Source organism: Panthera uncia, chromosome F2 (assembly GCF_023721935.1).
Source record: "Panthera uncia isolate 11264 chromosome F2, Puncia_PCG_1.0, whole genome shotgun sequence".
In the NCBI taxonomy this organism is placed as follows: Eukaryota; Metazoa; Chordata; class Mammalia; order Carnivora; family Felidae; genus Panthera; species Panthera uncia.
The window spans coordinates 14616259-14622258 of NC_064812.1; positions in this window are offsets into that span (position 1 = coordinate 14616259).

Genomic DNA, 6000 nt, shown 5'->3' on the forward strand with positions numbered 1-6000 from the left:
TTTATGTAAGTATTGGTGGAAATGTAAATTGGTGCAGCCACTAGGGAAAACCGTTTGGAGTTTCCTCAAAAAATGAAAAACAGAACTACCATATGAAACAGCACCTCACTTCTCGGTATATTCCCACAGGGGTTGAAATCAGGATCTCAGAAATTATCTGTATTATTCATAATAGCCAAGACATGGAAAGAACCTAAATGTCCATCAATAGATGAATGGCCAAGGAAAATGTGATACATACACATGGTGTAATATTCTTCAGCCTTAACAAAAGAAGGGAATCTTGCCATTTGTGACAACACAGATAAACCTTGAGGACAAGGTGTGAAGGGGGAAAAAAAAACAGGTACAAAAGAACAAACTTTACATGATCCCACTTGCATGAGGCATTGAAAATAGTCAAACTCCGGGGCGCCTGGGTGGCTCAGTCGGTTGAGCGTCCGACTTCGGCTCAGGTCACGATCTCGCGGTCCGTGAGTTCGAGCCCCGCGTCGGGCTCTGTGCTGACAGCTCAGAGCCTGGAGCCTGTTTCGGATTCTGTGTCTCCCTCTCTCTGCCCCTCCCCCGTTCATGCTCTGTCTCTCTCTGTCTCAAAAATAAATAAACGTTAAAAAAAAATTAAAAAAAAAAAAAGAAAGAAAAGAAAATAGTCAAACTCCTAGAAGCAGAGAGTAAAATTGTGGTTATCGAGGGATGGGGGGGTGGAGATGTTGGTCAAAGGGTACAAATTTTTAGTTACGAAGGTTGAATGTATCCTAGAAATCACTATTCTTAACAACCCTGTATCATATACAATAGCAATATCTAAAATTGCTCAGAAGGCAGGTCTTATGTTAATTGCTCTAATAATACTACTACTAAATAAAGATGGGAGGAGCTTTTGGAGGTGATGAATATGTTTATGGCATTAGCTGTGGTGATGATTTCATGGTATATACTGATCTCCAAACTCATCAAGTTGAATGCATTAAACATGTACAGCTTTTTGTATGTTGATTATCATGTCTCAATAAAGAGTTTTTTTAGAAGAAAAAATGGAAGTCATCACTTCCATGCTTACAAGAAAAAGGCTAAACAAATGGAAAATCAATGACTTTTCTCACACCCATCAGAGAATTGAGGTCACAGGGCAAGCTGCCTTACCAAAATACGGAAAGACAGCTCAGTATAGAGAATCACATGCTAGCCAAAGGAGATAAAACAAAGTCATCTAAAATACTGAATTAAAACTAGAACACACACAAAAAAGAGAGTAAGATAAACAAAGCAACATGTGCAGACATCTGATTCCAATCTATGGAAAAATAAACATATTATTTATGAAGTGCCAGCAGCCTGCCAGGAACTGGGGTAGGTTCCTTGTATATATTATCTCCCCATTCTTCCACCAGCCTCTGAAGCAGACTCTCTTTATCTCTATTTTCCACATCAGAAAACTGAGGCTTACACAGGAAAAGAAGTGTGCCTAATGTCCCACAGCTAACACGCACCAGAGCTGGGATTTGAATTCCAAAAGTTGTGTTCTTTTTACCATACCAAACCAGTGGCTCCAAGGGCCACGTTGACTCCAAAGAACAAATCTGTTAAAAAAAGAAATCTGGATTTGGATTAGTAGAAGCATGCCATCAGACTGAATATCCAGCTCACACAGTATGGAGCAAGATTTGTCTCCAGCTTCTGTAACTTGTCATCCATGCTTCTGTTGCTATGGCCTTGGTGGCCTGGGACATCCCCAGAGGGTGTTACAAGAGCCCATAAGTCTCATGAACTGCTAAATTCTCATTTGTCTGCAAGACCTTGGATTAGTTTAACATTCCCTGACAGCCGCTGGCAATCAACATTTACAACACTTAAACCTGGGCTTAATTAATGAGTGTTTATTATTCATCTCAGCCACATGCACTGAACACTTACTAAGATCTAAGGCCCAGTGAGAGTTAATGTGAAGGATACAATGATGAATAACAATTATAACAATATTAAATTCTTACATTTGTAAGGAGCTTTACTCTTAACAGAAGACTCTAACATATGCTATCACATAATCCTCACACACCAGCGACAAGTAATTCATTATCCCAATTTTGTATGTGAAGACACATGTATGTCTATGATATTGTGATTTATAATAAGAAATATATAGTATTTGGTCTTCCTTCCCTTTTCTGAGCTCCTAAAACCCTTGGAATTTCCTAAGTGATGAGATTCATCAAGGTGTCTTTTATTATGTTTATGAGATTACCTGGAAAGCACCTAAGAATAGGGGCTGGTTACCAGTGGTTTCTTAGAGGTTTGGAACTTTCAGTCCTACTCTTGGATTGCTGGCAGGGGAGCAGGCCTGGAGGTTGAATCAATTACCAATGGCCAATGATTTAATCAAATATGGTTATGTGATGAAGTCCCTATAAAAACCCAAAAGGATGGGGTTCTGAGAGTTTCCAGCTTGGAGAACACGCCAAGATACAGGAAGAATGGTACATCTGGAGAGGGCTCCATGCCCTTTCCCACCCACCTCGCCGTATGGATCTCTTCTATCTGGTTGCTCCTCAGTTATGTCCTTTCATAAATAAACTGGTAATCTAGTAAGTAAAATGTTTCTCTGAGATCTATGACCTGCTCTAACAAATTAATCAAACCCAAGGATGGGGTCATGAAAACCTCCAATCTGTATCCGGTCACTCAGAAGAACGGGTGACAACCTGAACTTATGACTGGTTTCTGAAGGGGACGAGTGGCCTTGTAGGAATAAACTCTTAAACTGTGAAATCAGATACGCTCTCCAGGCAGCCGGTGTCCAAATTGAGTTAAATCATCAGTCACCCAAATGGTGTCAGGGAAGTACTTGGGAGTATACACACACATTGGAACTGGGTAACAGAACCAACAGAATGTCCGAAGCCACACAGACGGCATTTGTCACAACTGAGATTTGAACCTGCCATTTGTCATGTCAGAAAAGTTAGCCATTCCCTGATTTCTGGTTGTTGTTGTTGTTGTAATTTTTGCCATGCCACAAAAGAGAAACAGAAAAATAACTTGAATGTGGCAGAAGTGTTAAAAAGGGGGGTGGGGGGAATCTTAACGGAAGACAAGAAAAAGTAGGGCTAGGCACTGCCCTCCCTTCCCTCTCAAACTTTTTCTACTGGATGGGCAGCCTAAGTGAGGGGACTAAACGTGCCCAGCAGGAGACCCCATCTGTGCTGAGGCAGCTCAGGTTCAAGAGCTGCAGGCCATAGGAAGCATGGAAGAACCATAAATAGATCTAAAATGGAAAGGACTCAGGCTACAAGACCTGTAGGGAAGAGGATATGAATAAAAGCTGGGTAAAAGGAAGATTTGTTGCTCAAAACTTGACTCTGTCACGAACAAAGACCATGAGGAAATTGGTATATTAGTGTACTTAGGAGACATGACTGAATAACTTATATCGAAGCCTTGGCAGGTGGAAGGCCTTGTGCCAATACTGCCTGAACTCTTGAGCAGGTCTCTGGACAACCATCAGTTGAACAGTGCAGGACAGTCTCCTTTCAAGGCTGATGGCTATATGCGGGGCCGGGGGAGGAGAGACAATAAAACGATTCCTTACTCAGCTACTTCTCTGCAAACATTTGCACTTTTGTGGGGGCAGGGGATGGATTTCTGCATTTTCCAGGGAGACTGAGCCAAGTGCCAAGGACTAAGGGTCCTCTAGGTCTTACGACACTAAGTATGCCAATTGATGTAAGATCAGTATTTGTTCTAATTGATTCTGATGTATCTACTTCTCATTCTGAGGTGCTATGCTGACTCAAGGGCCTATCACGGAATGTGTGAGAACTGGTGGTTTCCCTGGCACATTCCCCACCTTATCTCCCAAGTTACTCACAGCCCAAGCGAGAGGAGCGAGCTGCTTTGGGGTGGGTGACGGTGGAGTTCTTCTGATTAATAGTAACAAATGTCAGGAATAGGTGAGTAACGTGAACTTGACATGCGGCTAAGAACGACAGTGAGTAGGAAGGCACTCCACATTCAGCCCAGGGAGTGCCGGAGAGGATAGAGAAGAGAATATCCGAGGCACTGCATATAGGTAGTTTCTGATTCACATTATTGTACTTTGAGCAACGTTTTGCTTCGGTAGTTCACATCTTTTCATAACTGCCACTGCTTACGTGTACAGATGAGACCAAATTAATATCTGGTGTTCCGGCATCTGTTGCCCCACCCATTAAGGGCGTGCTGTTAATGTAAGCAGCATGACTCTCACATTTGTGCTAGTTTGCCTGCTGGAGTCCTTGGCACAGTCAGGAGTAGTCTTTCTACTAGTAAGAGATGCCCTCCATGTTTTCCCACTGGCGATCCCTGGGCTTGCTGGAGCTTCTACAATATCCTTGGGAAGTCCTTGTGCACTAGGCTCTAGCAGCTCTAACAGGCACCATGGCTGCCTCTGCCACTGATTCCCAAGCACAGTCATTGCCAACTGTTGTTCTGAGCCTCAGACCAGAAGGGACAAAAGCTCCATAATGAACAATTCTTTCCATCAGAAGAAAAAGAACCCAAATACCTCTTAATCTACACAGGAGACAAACCTGAGTTCATGAAGGCTGATCTTGGAGACAAATACAGAATATGGACATCATGTTCTCTCGTGTCGAAGATTTTGTCAGCCAACAAACAAGTTTATGTACTTGGTTCTTCCCTCCATTTTACTCCAGATGTGCCCTGCTCTCTAATTCAGCTCTAGCCTTGCTGTTTTCTAAGCTTGCTTTAATTTCACGGGTCAAAGCAAGCTAGTCTAAAAATAAAACTCTTATTCTGCTATTTTTTTAACAGATGGGATTATCAAATAAAAGTCATTTAGGGAGAACCCAAATAATACTTATAATAAGACAAAATTTACCACAGGAAAATTAGCCCTAAGGAGCTAAACAGGAGACTGCTTGTAGCTGAGCTGTTCTGCTATGCAAAATATGGATGACTATACATTTTTTTCAAGTATTCTCTAAACATTTATGCATACAAGGTATACATAAAGTTTGAAAATTTTTTTTAATTTTTTTATTTTGTTTTCAATATATGAAACTTATTGTCAAATTGGTTTCCATACAACACCCAGTGAAAGTTTGAAATTTTTTGAGGGAAGATCTCAAATGCACTTCATTTTGGTAGATCGTCAGAACAAGGTCATCTAAAGAGAGTGATACCTGGTTCTTCTCTGTACAGGAAAAAACTTATTCAGGTGATGGAGAAAGAGGTACAAAATATTCCCTGTCCCTACCTACAAGTGCACACTCAGAAGAAATTTATGTATGTGAAGGAAAAGTCATAAAGCCAAAACTCTGTTAAATACCAAGTTCCTTCCACTCTGATTCAGACACCAGAAAAATTTAAGGTAATAATTTCAAAAGCCCCCCAAGTGTCCTAACATGCTGGCACTTTCTCTCAGTGCTTCTCAAAACCATTGTCTGAGGATTAGCTCTGCCATGGATCCTCCTGACAGCAGTATGGAATCCTGGTAGAAAGATGAAGGAGGTTTAGCGAGCGTATCGGAGACATCGGTGAGAGTGCAGCGAGTAAATTCCTGGTGACCTGCTCATCTCAAGTTGACTCCATTGCCTGTCTGACATCAGCAGTGCTTTTGGTTGTCAAATGACACCTAACTTCCCTCTTCCACCTTCGCCTACTTGATGACCTTTACTGATAATGGTGTAATGGTTTCTCAAACTCTTCGCCAAAAAGTAAGAGAAGGATTTCAAGTTCACTTTGCAAGTGAACACACTGCAAAGATAAAGGGAGAAAAGGATGAAAGAGTTTGTGTGATTTCCCTTTACCAGTGATATGACAGTCTCTTTTCTTCCCCCATCTAGATGGCACTATCCTGTGCCCTCCCCTCCCTGAGCAACCAAATTCTATCCATTAGTTGAGAAGTAACTTGTAGCTCACCCCACCCATGAAGGCTTGTCTGATCATTCTACCACCATGAACTTCATCTATCTATGGAAAAACCTGAGCAGACCAGGCTCA